Here is an 18,133-nt window from a genome sequence, read left to right as displayed (position 1 = left end):
TGCCTTGTATCCTACCAACACTGATTCGATTCTAACATAACATTTGCTAATTATGTTATCCTAAACATAATATAACATAATTCCGCAATACCTCTAAATGTAGCATTGAAGGTAATTGCTGCTTTGCTGGGGAATATCCTGGAGCTTTAAATAAAGATGCCAAAATGGATATGATAGCTTATTTTATAGGTAAATTCCTCTAATAAATATAGATTCTAAGTCACTAAACAAATTTTGCAAATGTAATCATTCAGTGAAACAAATCAAACTTCTTTTATATATAAAATGAGGAAAGCCATATGGTGCCTCAATAGGTACCGAAGACTTAATTTTAAAATAAAGCTTCCACATTTATTATTCTTACTAAAAAAAACTTAGAACAAAACTAGGTGAATATTTGTTAAATGTACAATAAACAACGTATATAAAATATATAAAAGTCATGTCTATGAGTGAAATGAAAAGGCATTCCTAGTAAATTCAGTCACAAAGATACCCATACTTTCCATACTTATTTAACATTTTCCTATAAGTGCCAATGAACAAAATACACAAGAAAAATTAATGAGGTGTGAAAATATTAGAGGAGGAGAAAAATACCACAGCAATTATTATAGGTGACATAATGTATATCTAGAAACTCCATTTGAAAACCAATAAAAACTTGTTGGTTGAAAAAAATGATGAATTGTAACATTAAAAATGCCCATAAATCAAATTGTTTGGAGTCCTAGAATCTGGTTAATACTAAGCATTGTGGAAGTTCAAAGTTTGGGGCCGGAGCGATAGCACAGTGTTAGGGTGTTTGCCTTGCAAGTGGCTGATCCAGGATGGACCTGGATTCCATCCTGGCATCCCATATGGTCCCCCAAGCCAGGAGCAATTTCTGAGAGTAGAGCCAGGAATAACCCCTGAGCATTACCAAGTGTGGTCAAAAAAACTAAAAAAAAAATTAAAATGAAAAAACAAAGTCCTCCTCAAGCTTTTTAATTTCTAGGATGCTTTATTCTTATTAACACACTGAGCATTGGTACTTATTTCTACCTGTATTCTCTCCCTACTCTATCAATATAATTTTTTAAATTATTAAATAATATCAAGCATTTTATGCATAGAAGACATTAATTCAACTTTTTGTACACGTTAAAATGATGTAACACTTACGTGTTATATAAAAATAAATTGTATATAGTTTAATTATTTTCATTTTGTATTAGAGGAATAATGACATGACTTAATGACACACTGTAAATACATCCTTTATTAGTGACATAGTAGACTATGATATCATATTTTAAGTTTGTTGAAGGACAGAAATTTTTTAGTTCTATTGAAAAAATATATAATACACACAGCCAAGATAGTAAACAGGTTCAGTGGATTATTTGTATGCAGCAGCCCCTAGTTTTCTAAACTGTATATTGATCCCTGAGTATAGCCTGGCATGATTATTCCTTGAGCACAGAGCCAAAATTAATCCAAAGCAATTCAAGCAGATTACCTTCTCACCAATGAGGGTTCCTTTTTCTTCACATCCCCACCCACACTTGTTCTTTCGGGATTCCCTGATATGGTTACATAGGTCTGTAAGTGACAAGTAGCTGGTATAGAGGTAGCTGGTGTCAAACACAGCCAAAAGGGGTTCCCTTGGCTAACTGGATTAGCTTTATGAGGTGTGGCCTGCTTGCTAATAGACATCTGTGGACTGGAGGGATCTTATGTCTATATGGCTCGGCTAAACAAATGTTGAGACTTGCAGATAGTATCTGCCTGTCTGCTCAACTATTGATCTGAGAGGAGAGGAACTCACCTCTGGAATGATATCCCCAGTCAGTTTGCAAGATGCCATGAAAAAGATGTGATGCCACCACTTCTAAATTTTGTCTTGCCTCCTTTTCTGATACTATAAAAATAAAGTTGTATAAAAATTAAACCGGGCCTGTTATGCTAGCAGGCTGGGGGAATCTGGAGGTGTGGCTTGAGATGCACTCTGGAAAATTTGGTAGATGAAGGTAGACCCTGATGATGGGATTGCCCCTGAAACATGTATATCTGAAACCCAACTCTGAAGAACTTTGTAAATCACAATGGTTTCAATTTAAAAGATTAAAAAAAAAGAATTGTGGAGTTGGGGTGTTGACATGGAGCATGTTACACCAATTTGCCAGAACCTTAAAAATACATCAGTATTCAGTACCTTAGAAATACATCAAACTGAATATTTTTACTCACACAAAACACCCACCTTTCCATCTCTTTTCATACTGTCATTGTTAATCTGAAGATGTTCCTTCTCATGATATGCAGTTCTACCCCCACCCCGATCTCACTATCTGAAGGCTATCCTTAGGCCAGGAAAATTGGTTGAGAACTCAGGAAAAACTTTGTTAATAATTTAGGGGGTAGGTTTTGGCCTAAGCATAGCCATGAAAATGACCCCAACCCCAGGAGAATTCTGACAAGAAAACTATTTGCCTGTCTTGACCTCATGTTGATTCTGGAATTTTTATAAAACAAGACTTCCCTTTTAGATCTCTTGGAAATCATTGCTGTTGATGTAAAAGACATGTATGGACTAAATAATTAAGTGATAGATAATATGACCACATCTTCATGAGCATATTGCTTTAACTTACTTGTTACAAAGCTCTCTATATGTTTTTATTTTATATAAGTTGTTTTAATAAACTGTTGATATCCTTATGCCAGCTTTAAGAAACTGTAATTATTTTCTTAATTTCTTTCTTAAACATTTTATAAGAAACTGACATTTCCTCCTATTTTTATTTAGACATCATTACTAGCAATACTATTAGTAATAAAGTTTCAGACATGTAATATTTTAGTATCTCATTCACCACCAATGTCAGCATTTCTCCCCTTCCATCATTCCCCAACTCACGGCCTTGGTAAAGTTTATTTTCATTTGATTGCTATCAGTAGGGTCACATGTTTACAATAATGTCAACAGTTATGATTTTAATGTATAGTTATGTTACTCAATTCCACCAAAGTTCTCAATGTCTTTGTTTTATATTCAGAAGCTCTAAATATGGAAAATTACTAAAACTGTGTTTAAAATTTCTTCCATAAAACACAACTGATATTTATTCTTAGGAAAAATAATTTCTGAAGATAAAGTTTAAATTCACAAGTCTTTTTAGTTTTCCGAATAATTAAACCAATAACTATGTGGTTTATAATGCCATTTAATTATTTTAATCTTTATTTAAACACCGTGATTACAAACATGATTATAGTTGTATGATTACAGTCATGTAAAGAACAACCCCCTTCACCAGTGCAACATTCCCACCACCAATTTCCCAGATCTCCCTCCTCCCCACACCCCTACACCTGTACTCGAGACAGGCTTTCAACTTCCCACATTCATTCACATTGTTATGATAGTTTTCAGTGTAGTCATCTCTCCAACTGCACTCATTACTCTCTGTGATGAGTTTCATGTCCTGAGCTGCACCTATCAGCCCTCATCTCTCTTGTCTCTGAGATACTGTTAAAAATGTCTTTCATTTTTCTTAAAGCCCATAGATGAGTGAAACCATTCTGCGTCTTTCTCACTCCTCTGACTTACTTCACTCAGCATAATAGATTCCATGTACATCCATGTATAGGAAAATTTCATGACTTCATCTCTCCTGATGGCTGCATAGTATTCCATTGTGTATATGTACCACAGTTTCTTCACCCACTAATCTGTTGAAGGGCATCTTGGTTGTTTCCAGAGTCTGGCTATTGTAAATAGTGCTGCAATGAATATAGGAGTAAGGAAGGGATTTTTGTATTGCATTTTTGAGTTCCTTGGGTATATTCCTAGGAGTGGTATAGCTGGATCGTATGAAAGCTCAATTTCCAGTTTGTGAAGGAAACTCCATATCGCTTTCCATAAAGGTTATACTAGATGGCATTCCAACCAGCAGTGAAAAAGGGTTCCTTTCTCTCCACATCCCTGCCAGCACTGCTTTTTTTTTTTTTTGTGATGTGTGCCAATCTCAGGGGCGTGAGGTGGTACCTCATAGTAGTTTTGATTTGCATCTCCCTGATGATTAGTGATGTTGAGCATCTTTTCATGTGCCTTTTGGCCATTTGCCTTTCTTCTTTTTCAAAGTGTCTGTTCATTTCTTCTCCCATTTTTGATGGGATTAGTTGTTTTTTTCTTGTATAGTTCTGTCAGTACCTAGTAAATTTTGGATATTAGCCCTTTATCTGATGCGTATTGAGAGAATAATTTCTCCCACTCAGTGGTTGGCCTTTCTATTCTGGGCACTATTTCCTTTGAGATGCAGAAGCTTCTCAGCTTAATATAGTCCCATCTGTTTTTCGCTGCTTCCACTTGTTTGGAAAGTGCTGTCTCCTCCTTAAAGATGCCTTTAGTCTCAATGTCCTGGAGTGTTTCACCTACATGTTGTTCTATATACCTTATAGTTTCAGTTCTGATATCAAGGTCTTTAATCCATTTGGATTTTAACTTTGTACATGGTGTTAGCTGGGGTCTGAGTTCGCTTTTTTGCAAGAGGCTAACCAGTTGTGCCAATACCACTTGTTGAATAGGCTTTCCTTGCTCCATTTAGGATTTCTTGCTCCTTTATCAAAAACTAGGTGGTTATATGTCTGAGAAACCTTCTCTGAGTACTCAAGCCTATTCCACTGATCTGAGGGTCTGTCTTTATTCCAATACCATGCTGTTTTTATAAATATTGCTTTGTAATACAGCTTAAAATTGGGGAAAGTAATGCCTCACATATTCCTTTTCCCAAGGAGTGCTTTAGCTATTCGAGGTTGTATATTGTTCCAGATGAATTTCAGAAGTATTTGATCCACTTCTTTGAAGAATGTCATGGGTATCTTCAGAGGAATCGTCTTAAATCTGTACAATGCTTTTGGAAGTATTGACATTTTAATGAGGTTGAACCTGCCAATCATGAGCAAGGTATGTGTTTCCATTTCCGCGTGTCCTCTCTTATTTCTTGGAACAGTGTTTTGTATTTTTCTTTGTATAGATCCTTCACATCTTTAGTCAGGTTGACTCCAAGATATTTGAGTTTGTGTGGCACTAATGTGAAGGGGATTGTTCTCTTAATGTCCATTTCTTCCCTATCATTATTAGTGTATAAAAAGGCCATTGATTTTTGTGTGTTAATTTTGTAGCCTGCCACATTGCTATATGAATCTATTATTTCTAGAAGCTTTTTGGTAGAGTCTTTAGGGTTTTCTAAGTAGAGTATCATGTCATCTGCAAACAGTGAGAGCTTGACTTCTTCCTTTTCTGTCTGGATTCCCTTGATACCTTTTTCTTGCCTAATCGATATAGCAAGGACTTCTAGTACTAGGTTGAATAGGAGTGGTGAGAGAGGACAGCCTTGTCTTGTACCAGAATTTAGAGGGAAGGATTTTAGTTTATCTCCATTGAGGATAATATTTGCCACTGGCTTCTGGTAGATGGCTTTGACTATATTGAGAAACGTTCCTTTTATTCCTATCTTGCTGAGAGTTTTCATCAAGAATGGGTGTTGAACCTTATCAAATTTTTTTTCTGCGTCTATTGATATGACCATGTGATTTTTATTTTTTTTGTTGTTTATGTTGTGTATTATATTGATAGATTTACTGATGTTAAACCAGCCTTGCATTCCTGGAATGAAACCTACTTGATCAAAGTGAATGATCTTCTTGATGAGGCACTGGATCTTGTTCGCCAGGATTTTGTTGAGGATCTTTGCATCTATGTTCATCAGGGTTATTGGTCTGTAATTTTCTTTTTTGGCAGCATCTCTATCAGGTTTTGGTATTAAGGTGATGTTGGCTTCATAAAAGCTATTTGGAAGTGTTCCTGTTTTTTCGATTTCATAAAAGAGCCTGGCCAGGATTGGTAGTAGTTCCTCTTGAAAGGTTTGAAAGAAATCATTCGTGAATCCATCAGGGCCTGGGCTTTTGTTTTAGGGCAAATTTTTGATTACAGTTTTAATTTCCTCAATAGTGATGGGGGTGTTTAGATATGCTACATCTTCTTTATTCAACCGTGGAAGGTTATATGATTTCAGAAATTTATCCATTTCTTCCAGGTTCTCATATTTAGTGGCATATAGTTTCTCAAAGTATTCTCTGAATACCCTTTGAATCTCTGCAGTATCTGTAGTGATCTCCCCCTTTTCATTTCTAATACATGTTATAAAGTTTCTCTCTCTCTTTTGCTTTGTGAGTTTTGCCAATTGTCTATCAATCTTGTTTATTTTTTCAAAGAACCAACTTCTGCTTTCGTTGATCTTTCGGATTGTTTTTTGGGTTTCCACTTCGTTGATTTCTGCTCTCAGCTTTGTTATTTCTTTCTGTCTCCCTATTTTTGGGTCCTTTTGTTGAGCACTTTGTAGTTCTACTAGCTGTGTCAATAAGCTACTCAGGTAAGCTCCTTCTTCCTTCCTGATGTGTGCTTGCAAAGCTATAAATTTTCCTCTCAGTACTGCTTTTGCTGTGTCCCATAAGTTCTGATAGTTTGTGTCTTTATTGTCATTTTTTTCCAGGAACCTTTTGATTTCCTCCTTGATTTCATCTCAGACCCACTGGTTATTCAGTATGAGGCTGTTTAACTTCCAGGTGTTAAATTTTTTTCTTCTGTGTCCCTTTGCAGTTCACATCTGACTTCAGAGCCTTGTGGTCAGCAAAGGAAGCCTGCAAAATGTCTATTTATTTTATTTTATGGATATATGTTTTATATGCCAGCACGTGATCTATCCTGGAGAATGATCCATGTACATTGGAAAAAAATGTGTATCCAGGTTTCTGAGGATGGAGTGCCCTATATATATCTACTAGGCCTATTTCTTCCATTTCTCTTTTCAGGTCTAGTATATTTTTATTGGGTTTCCATTTGGTTGACCTATCCCGTGTTGACAAGCCTGTGTTGAGTTTTCCCACAAGTTTTGTGTTATTATTGATATCCTTCTTCAGATTTGTCAACAATTGTACTAAATACTTTGCTGGTCCCTCATTGGGTGCGTATATGTTTAGGAGAGTGATTTCTTCTTGCTGTACAAATCCATTGATTAGTACATAATATCCATCTTTGTCCCTTACAACTTTTATGAGTATAAAGTTTGTGTCATCTGATATTAGTATAGCCACCCCCGCTTTTTTAAGGGTGTTGTTTGCTTGAATGATTTTCCTCCAGCCTTTGATTTTGAGTCTATGTTTATTCTGACTATTCAGGTGTGTTTCTTGTAGGCAGCAGAAGGTTGGCTTCAGGTTTTTCATCCATTTCGCCACTCTGTGCCTCTTAACTGGTGCATTTAGTCCATTGACATTGAGAGAAATAATTGTCATGGGATTTATTGCCATCTTTGTGTAGAAGTTTGGTGTGTTTTTTGTTCTGTCTTGTCTTTAGTATAGATCTTTCAGTTTTTCTTTTAAGGCTGGTTTTGAGTCTGCAAAGTTTTTGAGCTGTTGTTTATCTGTGAAGCCATGTATACATCCTTCAAACCTGAAAGTGAGTTTTGTTGGGTGCAGTACTCTTGGTGAAGCATTTATTTCATTGAGTTTTGCCATTATATCCCACCACTGCCTTCTGGCCTTGAGTGTTTCTGGTGACAGGTCTGCTGTAAATTTCAAGGATGCTCCCTGGAATGTAATTTCCCTTTTCGATCTTGCTGCTTGCAGTATTCTATCTCTATCTGTGGGTTTCATCATGGTGACTAGGATGTGTCTTGGGGTGTTTCTCCTGGGGCTTTTTTAGCTGCTACTCTTCGGGCATGCAGGATTTGGTCACATGTTTTCTTTAGCTCTGGTAGTTTCTCTGTGATGATGTTCTTGACCATTTATTCTTCCTGAAGATTTTCTTCTTGGGTCTCTGGGACTCCAATGATTCTAAAGTTGTCTCTGTTGAGCTTATCAAAGACTTCTATTTTCATCTGCTCATATTCTTTGAGTAAATTTTCCATTGTCTGATCCTTTGATTTAAGGCTTTTTTCCAATTTTTTTCTGCTGTGTAAAGTTGTTATGCATCTCGTCTTCTAAAGCACTAATTCTATCCTCAGCTGCTTTTAACCTGTTGAAAAGCTCATCCATTATGTTCTTCAATTCTTCTACTGAATTTTTCAGACCTGTTATCTGACCTGATATTTCAGTTCGGAGTTTTCTATCTTCATATTCTCTTGATTTTTATTAGTGTTCTGATTTATACTTTCTTTAATTTCTGTGAGCAACCTTCATATTTCTTCTCTAAACTCCATTTCTGAAAGACTGCTTAGGTAGTTGGCCATTGTTGGGTCATCAGAGTTTCCATCTTCATTCTCTATGGTTGAAGTTGGTCTGCATAGTCTCCCCATTGTCACACTTACGCTGTGGGTTTTTCTACGTATTGTCGTGGTACTCATTGGCTAGGTGGAGTGCGCGGCCATGAATTGAAGCGGAGCGTGGGAGCGGCCGCGCTCCTCTGCTTCTACCCCTTATAGGTGGGTTTAAAGGGGCCAGCAGAGTCAGCTTTATCCACAGCTCCGGCCCCCAAACACTCACCTCAGCCGAGGCAAGCCATCAGGGGATGAATGCCAGATAAGATCAAAGTTCCCAGGTTGATGCAAGCCCAGGGAAGCCCCAAAATGTCTGCCAAGATTAAGGGGCCCTGCAAAAGTCTCTTATCCACAACTCCAGCTGAAAAGACACACCTCAGCCGAGGCACGCCTTGAAGGGAGAAGATCAAATTTTCCAGGTTGATGCAAGCTGGGGGAGGCCCCAAAATGTCTGCTGAGCCTAGGGGGCCCAGCAGTCAGCTTTATCCGCAACTCCGGACCCCAAATACTCACCTCAGCTGAGGCAAGTCATCAGGGGATGAATGCCAGAAAAGATCAAAGTTCCCAGGTTGAGGCAAGCCTGGGGAAGCCCAAAAATGTCTGCCCTCCATTTAAATTTTAAACCTACAGTCGTTTTTAAAGATGCATAAGCCTCTTCAAGACACACGCTTTTTGATATTTAGGATCATTCCTTATGCCTATGAACAAACATATATGCCCTGATTTGAACAAATTCTTCATGATTGTAAGTCAGTATTTCCAAGATAAGTAGCACAAGAAAGAGAAAAGACTGATATTAACTAAGTTATTGACTCCTGGATTTCTTCTAAGACCCTCATGTACATAACTTTATCTGCTTTACTAAAAAGCATAACCTGAATTTAAGACTTTTGAATAAGAATCAACAGTAAAAATTAGAGATTCAGCATAGTGGGTAGTGCACTTTCCTTGTCCATGACAATTTGGGGTCAATCCCCAGCATCCATCAAAACAACAGCAACAACAACAATTCAGAGCTCTTACCCATGGAAAGTTATTTTTGCAATGAATCTTTGCATTTTTATTGTCAATAGCAGAAAGAAAAGTCTGTCTAATTTAATCTACTCAAAAAACAAGGAAAAGCTATGTATATGTGTTTTACATTTTCTTTTAATCTAGGAATAATGTATAGCCAATAAAATACCCATCTTTACAAATGTATATCCTACACAACCATCACCCAACAAAAATAATGAACATGTTCATTAGTTCAAACAGTTCTAACTGTTCCCTTCCTTCTTCCTCCCCGCCCAGACACTATTCCACCCTACTCTGATGCAATAATTTGGATATTACAATCAAGGACAGTTCTAATTCACATAATGTCAAAGGGAACCACAGAGTATTTTTCTCTTTTATGTCTGCTTTTTTATCACTAAACATAAAGTTTATTGTTCTGTGGGTCAATAGCTTGTTCCTTTTTCTATTCAATGTATAATCATACCACAGCTTGTTTATACACTGACTCACAAGTTTTTGTATTTTTTCTCTTTGGGGTTATTATGATGAAAATGTCTACGTATATTCCTATATAAATCTTCTTTGTGAGAATGATTTTATTTCTCTTGTGTAAATACATAGAAGAGGAATTTCTAGGTCATATGCTAAGTATATGTTTAATTTTACAAGAAACTGTCAAACTATTGTCCAAAAGATTGTGCCATTTTATTTTCCCACCAGCATATATGAGCTTCAGTTGTTCCATATCTTTGCCAACAGTGTTGTCAGCCTTTTTAATTTTAATCCTTTAGAGACTGCTAAGATCTTCCTCAGTGCAATCTTCAGGAAAATACATGGCTTTGCATACCATAAATTATTGATCTTTTCATGCATCTATTGACTATTCATATGACCTCTCCTGAAGCATGTCTTGTAGGTTTTTATTTCTTTGTTCTATTTTGGGACTATGCCTAGTAGTGCTCAGAGCTCATCATCAGAGACCATTCCTGATGTTACTTGGGAACCATATGTGATGCTGGAGAAATAAAACTTAGATTTGACATGTGCAAGCCTTCCTTACCCATGTGCTATATTTCTGGATATAGATTATTTTTGTTTATTGTAAATTAAGTTTGTATTTTGCCATCAACATTTATAAACTTTTAAAAGAATATTCTTTTATATTATAACAATAACTTTAATTTTTCATAAATCTTAAGAATTTTTGTTGTTTCTGAATATTTCCTAGTTTTATTTTAGGAGTTATGTAAGTCTAGGTCCCCCCCCATTTTTTGACTTAGATTTCATTTCAAATAAATTTCTTTTTTTTTTATTTGTAATATAAGAACAAAGATGCAAAGAAAGAGGACAAGGTAAAGTTACAGTGGAAGGACAATCACCCATAACACAATTCTCAGAAGAAGTCCCCTTGCTGATATCTTAACTTTGAACTTGAAGCCAAAGAACATTAAGATAAATAAAACAGAATCCATGTACAATTACTTTGTCCCTCAAGTCCCCAGATTGTAACAATTATAATATTTCTTAACAGCACACAAGAAAATCTAAAGCCATAAAACTTACATAACTCCTTAAACATTAGAGGCATAGTATTTTTTACATTTCCATGTACATGCATATTAGCTTAAGTTAACTTCAAATTTTAAGTGATTTTTTTAAGGATTAGAGACAAAGGAGCACAGTAAAAATGGTGTTAGAGTGGCAATTGTTGTTTGCATAGACCCACCAAAATATGATGGGAATGGAAAGGAATAACCTTGGGCTAAATACATAGACCCGACCCCTGAAGTTTCCTGGCATAAGACCAACTCTAGGCTCCAGACAAGTTAGATCGTCCAATCCAAGACATTGTCTGCAGTGCCATCACACTTTTATTTTTCACAAGTCTCTGTTGCTGGTATCATGTTTCTGTATTAAATATCCTGAAATCTGCATATCCTACTTTGAAGTCAGGATGTGGAGCATCCTCTCGTTTCACCTCACCATTAAAGTGCAAGGCAGAGAGTCCTGTCCTGTAAGCAGGTTGTTGTTGTTGTTAAGTCTTCTCAGAGTTAAGGAAAGTCTCTTTTGAGCAGGTCGATGTCTGAGCAGTGGTAGGGTCTTCCGTGGTAGAGGATTGCTTCCAGGTGATGTTATTGACAAACCTGGATGTTTCGTGGATGGCTTCCCTGGTTCAGGGGTGAATGGAAAATGCCCTTTCTTCTGAGGCCTGTGCCAGGTCGTTATGTCACTGTTCAGGGTATAAGGTCCCTTTGTACTACAAGATTTGTGTGTTCCAATCTCTATTAGATAGGATCTTATTTGTATGTATAGTATTTTCCCATTTTAATGTGCCTATGCAAAAAAGGAGCAATGTCACGTGGTGTTATTGGGGCATATGGGGGCCATAAGAACAATTCCAACGATTCCCATGACATGGTTCAATCATAAGGATAAACTGGGAGACTCTTTCACCAAAATTCCTTGTTGAACAGCTCATAAAGAGAAGATAAAAAGTGGTTAGAATTGTCACTGTATAAGAGAATATTTAGTAAGACTTATAGCTTTTAGAAAAAAAACACAAAATATTCAAAAGAAATAAGTGTCCATTTTATGTTTTTTGAAATAGTTTGGGATTGTCGCACACAATGCATGGCTTTGGTCTGTGATGAGGATTGTGCAGTAGTACTAAAGTTAAAAAGAGTAATGTGGGTTAGTGATGTTTGGGGGGTGAGAGGGTTAAGGTGTAAAAATAAGCTTTGTAGGGGTGTGGGAAAAGAAAGAATACATAATGGACATTTTGTATACATAAAACAAACATAAAGATAAGGGGACTAGTCAAAAATTGCCAGTGACAAATTTAGCACAACTGAGCAATTCTCAGCACACCCCAAGTTAAGACCCACCATTTCTGGCCGCCTGGGCTGCCACCCCAGAAGAACTGGAGACCAGGGGCAGAAGAGAGGAAGGCTGGGGCCTATCAAGGCTCCCAGCACACTCAAGTTAGGGAGAAGGCCTTCCACATGGGGTCACCCCAAACACCATACAGCTAGAGCTAGCCTCCAGCTCAAGAGAGGATGGATAGAGAGCCGGAAGCCAGGCTCTGCCCACCCTACACCCTGTGCCCTTCCCACCCTAGAGCTGGGGGTAGGACGGGGAAAGCTTGGGAGCCCATCCAGAAGGGACTCCCGACACCCACCTTGTGTGGCCGCCTGGGCTGCCACCCAAGAAGGCCTGGAGGCCGGGGGCAGAAGAGGCATTTCAAATAAATTTCTAATCTTTAAAAAAAACTTATAGTATCCAGTTGTTCCCAAAACTTACAATTGCCACTATGCCAATGGTCCAACTTCACTGCTTTACCACTGACTGATCTACAGAGATACCTAACGACCAAAACTCAAAGTATGCTGTAGTATATGAAAAAGTTTCCATAAGATTATTCTTGGAATTGTTGTATATAACAGTATTTCTTTAGGATTGTTCTGTGGAGTTGGCATAAATAGCTTGATGGAGAATTGTTGTATATAACAGTATTTCTTTAGGATTGTTCTGTGGAGTTGGCATAAATAGCTTGATGGAGAGGGGAGAGGGTTCCTTTTGCAAAAGCTGCAGGCTGCAAGAGGATTCTCTCGCTTTCTTTGCCCAATCTTTTACACCCTATCCTTCTTGTCTGTGTGGATTATTATTTGCTGTGGATAAATATTATCAAGGTCTCCCCCCGAAAGGGGACAAGGGGATGGGAAGTAATTTCTCATTCTGGGGACTGTTCTTGGATTCACAAATACCCAACAAAGGATTTAACAGCCCAGGTAATTTACAAATGGTGCCTGGAACAGGTGGACCTGGACCCTCAATAACTGTAAGTGAAACGCTTTATTGGAAATTGCCTCTGGAGATCCTTGGATGGTTTCTATGGTCAGCCATGTTGAGTTTGCCAAATTGTTACAAATTCTTTGGTTGTGCGTTTGTCAAGTGGATATTTCCATACTATTTAAAACAAATAGGCTTGATGATAAGGAAAATTCATTGCTTTTTGATGGTTGTGGTCTATGGTTCAAATGAAAATTTATACTCAAATATTTGCCTCACCTGTTTTGTCTCCATCAGTCATAGATTGTGGAATCTCTGTGTTTGCTAATATTGTTATGGTGTGCATAGGTATTGGCTGGTATTTAGGAAGTAAAAAGTGTGGAAAAAGTGAGGCTAAGACCAGCCTGGATAATAAGGAGCTCTATCCAATGAAACTCCAGGCCAAAGTGCAGGCTGATGAATCTAGCACCACCATCAAAAATATAGGCATTTTTCCCAACAAAAAATCTACTCGGAAACATAATTTAAAAACTCGGGACCCAAATCAAAATATTAACACTGATGACCAACCCCCGGTGCTAAGTCCACAAGTGAGTCCGGATTCTGTACACAGAATGGAATCACATAATAGTGCTGACTCAGATGACGAATCACAGACTAGTGCTCCACATGTCAGGTCTCAAAGCCCAGTGCAGAGTACTTCTGCTAATACGACCTCAGTTCCATTACAAACAGTATATATACCAATTTATGAACCCCTTGAAATAGAAAACATAGAACGGTTTAAGAAAGCATGTAAGGACTTTGGGCCAACTTCTCCATACTGTCTGGAGATGCTAAGACTTTGGTGTCGAAAATCACTTTGAACCCTGCATGAATTTAAAAAACTAGCTGAAATATGCCTGCCATCTAAACAGCGAACCGAATGGGAGATATTATAGGCAGAGGGTGTGAAATCCAAATTATATAGACAGATGGAACAAAAAAAATGAGTGGCAGCAGTCAATCTCTCATATGAATTATTAATGGCAGAAAATCAATATGCAGACATTCAGGCACAAGCTGCTTTACCTAAGGAAATCTTAAACATAATTAAAGATATTGCAGTATCTTCATGGGAAAAAATTGATATGAACAGCACAGGTACAGGAAACTTTTTAAGAATTACCCAAGGTCCCCATGAGCCATATATTGAATTTGTAGCTAAACTGAAAGATGCTTTGAAAACATCAGATAAGCAGGTTAGAAATTATTTAGAAAAAAGTTTGGCTTATCATAATGCGAATTCGGCCTGCAAATTGATATTGGCCCCTTTGCAGGACAACACTGACTTAAATGATTTTTTATATGCCTGCAGAAATGTTTATGATATGCCCCATTCTTCAGCAAACCTGGATCCGGTGCAAACCTTTGCAATCACTAAGGGAACAAAGCCCTTCTACCCCCGGGGAAAAAGCACCACCCCAAAGCCTGGTCTCTGCCCAAAATGCAAGAGAGGTTGCCATGGGGCAAAAGATTGCAGATCTGGAAATCTCCCTAATAATAACACAGGGACAGGTTTTAACACTACACCCAGGAGACAATTCTTCTGTTACCATTGTGGAAAACAGGGCCATATCAAAAGAAATTGCCATCTTTTGTTAAACTAAGCTCCTCAGGGACCCACATTTCCAATGCAGGGAAACGCCTACAGGGCCAGTCCCCAGGCCCGTGCAAATCAGGGGCAAAGTCCTCAAACCATAATTCTTCCCAGCCCAGCCCAAGATTGCTCACAATTAGCAAATTAATTCATGCAACGGTGGGGAGCGCTGGGCTCAACATAACTTGCCCAGAGGACATTACAATTTACCCAGAGCATGCCCCTATATGTTAAAAACTGGCATTGTGGTCCTGCCACCCCCAGATACAATGGACAGAAGTTCCCTCAATGTAAAGGGTATATCAGTAATCACAGGTGCCATTGACTCAGATTCAAAGGGAGAAATTATTGTAGTAATTACCGTACCGGCTACTAGGCAGAAGTTCCCTCAATGTAAAGGGTATATCAGTAATCACAGGTGCCATTGACTCAGATTCAAAGGGAGAAATTATTGTAGTAATTACCGTACCGGCTACTTGTACATTCAAAAAGGGAGAGGCAATTGCCCAGATAGTAATAGTGCCGTATGTCAAATTTGGGACTTCAAATAAGACACATATTGGAGGTTTTGGAAGCACAGATCCAGGGGCCGCCCATAACCCAATTATCGCTCTGGTTAATAAATTTAAAGATGAAAAAACAATGATTAAACTTCACTTTCAAGGGCAACCCTTTAACGGTTTGATAGACATCAGGGCTCAAATTACCATAATTTCTGATAAAGAATGGCCAGAAAATTTGCCTCTACAAGAAATTTCATACTCACTAGAAGGAGTGGGAGGCTTAAATTCCTGTCTGTTAAGTAAAAGGACTATGGTAGTTCACGGCCCAGAAAATCAAAAGGCTATAATTAGACCTCATGTGGGCCCATTCTCACCTTCCCTGTGGGGCCATGACCTACACAGAGGAAGGCAGAATTCTACATCTCATTAGCTCCAGAAGAGTCTGGAACCCCTCCTGAAATAAAAACTTAGAATTTTTGGTAGGGGCCACTGACAGAAAGAACCCAGCACCGATAAAAATAAAATGAAAATCTGATGAACCAATTTGGATAGTTCAGTGGCCCCTTAAAATTGATAGATTAAAGGTACTAACAGAATTAGTGGAAGAACAGCTAAAATTAGGGCATATTGAGCCTTCATTTTCTCAATGGAATTCGCCTATATTTACCATACAAAAGAAGTCTGGAAAATGGAGACTGTTGATGGATCTGAGAGCTGTAAACATATCTATGTTACCTATGGGAAAATTGCAAACAGGTTTACCATCACCTGTAGTTATCCCAAAGGAATGGCCACTAATTATAATTGATTTGAAAGACTGCTTTTTACCATATTCCTATTCACCAGTTGATAAACACCATTTTGCATTCTCAGTTCCTTCTATCAACACTACGTATCCCTGCCGGCAGTTCCAATGGACTGTCCTCCCCCAGGGCATGCTAAATTCCCCAACAATGTGTAAATTTCTTGTAGATAAGATTTTGAGCCCTGCTTATGAAAGATTTCCTCAAGCCATGATCTTATACTATACTGATGATATTCTTATCACAATGAACAATGAAACAGATCTACAGGAAGTATATTCTTTTGTTATTGACTGTTTGCAAACAGCAGGACTGAAAATAGCTTTAGAAAAGATACAGACTATGCCACCATATCAATTCTTGGGTTTTATTTTGGACCGAACGTATATACGTCCACAAAAAATCTCCATCAAAAAAGAAAACCTCAAAACACTTAATAATTTTCAGAGACTTTTAGGTGACGTGAATTGGCTCCAGCCTGCACTAGGAATCCCAAATGAAGAACTGTCTAATTTATTTAAAACTTTGGAGGGTGATTCTGTCCTAGACAGCCTGAGAAATTTAACTATAGAGGCCAAAAATGAATTGGACATCTTCTTGAACAGGTTGCAACAATCATTTCTCTCAAGATTCATCCCAGGAGAGAAGGTTTCTTTATTAATCTTCCCTACAAAAGAAACCCCTATGGGGGCATTGATGCAACAGGCAGGTCCTCTGGAATGGGTATATTTACATAACAAACAGCCTCGGTCTGTGATATCTTATTTGGATTTAATTTCAGAATTCATTATCAAAGCAAGACTCAGATCTATATCTTTATTAGGATTTGACCCTGATATATTAGTATTGCCAATACCAAAAAAGGAAATTGAGTCAATATTGTTTCTTAATGAATCTTTACAAAGGGCCCTTTCAGATTTCACAGGAGAAATTTCCTCTCATTATCCACCAGAAAAGACATGGGACTTTTTGAAAAAGACTCAGCTTGTTATTTCTTCGATCGTTCGGGACTCTCCTATCCCCAATGCAAAGGTTTTTTACATAGATGGGTCCAGCGGGGGGAGGGGAGAAATAACTGGAGAAAACATGAAAATAACTATAGATACCAAGTATAACTCTGCACAGAAAGTTGAATTAGCTACGTTAATTTACCTATTAGAAAATGTATCTGACACCATGAATGTCATTTCTGATTCTTTGTATGTGGTAAATTTATGTCCGGTGATAGCCATGGCCTCTCTCAATGCTCACAGCCCAATTATACAGAATTTACTACAAACATTACAACAGCTTATTCAAATACAAACTGAACCGATCTTCATCATGCATATTAGAGCCCACTCAGGTCTTCCAGGGCCAATGGCTCAAGGAAATGAAACTGCGGATTTGTTGGCAATGCCTATATTCAAGTCACCTGCAGAAGAAAATACAGCACTACACATGAATGCTCGCTGCTTACATGTAAATTACCAGATTCCCTGGAGGCAAGCTAGAGAAATTATAGAAAGGTGTGACATATGTGCCCCATTAGCAAAAAAAGACTCACATAGCAGGAGCAAACCCTTACAGTCTAATGAACTGTGGCAAATAGATGTAACTCAAACAAATTTATTTCCAAAGAAACCTTATCTTCATGTGGTGGTGGACACTTACTCTCGATTTATTTGGAAAATCCCTATGTCTTCCCAAAAGTCTAAGGCAGTTTGCGGTTTTCTTTTACAATGCTTTTCAGTTATGGTTGTTCCGTATTCCATTAAAACTGATAATGGACCCGCCTATATCAGCAAAACTTTTGAATTCTTTTGTAAAGAATGGTAGATAAAACATCTGAAAGGAATCCCCTACAATTGCCAAGGACAGGCCTTGTGGAAAGGGCCCAACGGACGCTAAAAACTCAATTACAAAAGAATAGAAAAAGAGGTTTAGCACCTACTGAGCTGTTATCTTTGACTGTTCTCACATTAAATTATCTAAACTTACCCCGAGGGGAAAGTTACACTGCTGGAGAAAGACATTTTAAAGAAGATATTCAGAGACAAGAAATATCACATACACCAGTTTGGATCAAAGAGGATGAAAAATGGATCGCTGGATATCTTC

This window comes from Suncus etruscus, chromosome 13 (assembly GCF_024139225.1).
Source record: "Suncus etruscus isolate mSunEtr1 chromosome 13, mSunEtr1.pri.cur, whole genome shotgun sequence".
Taxonomy (NCBI): domain Eukaryota; kingdom Metazoa; phylum Chordata; class Mammalia; order Eulipotyphla; family Soricidae; genus Suncus; species Suncus etruscus.
Note: the sequence above shows the minus strand (reverse complement) of the source record.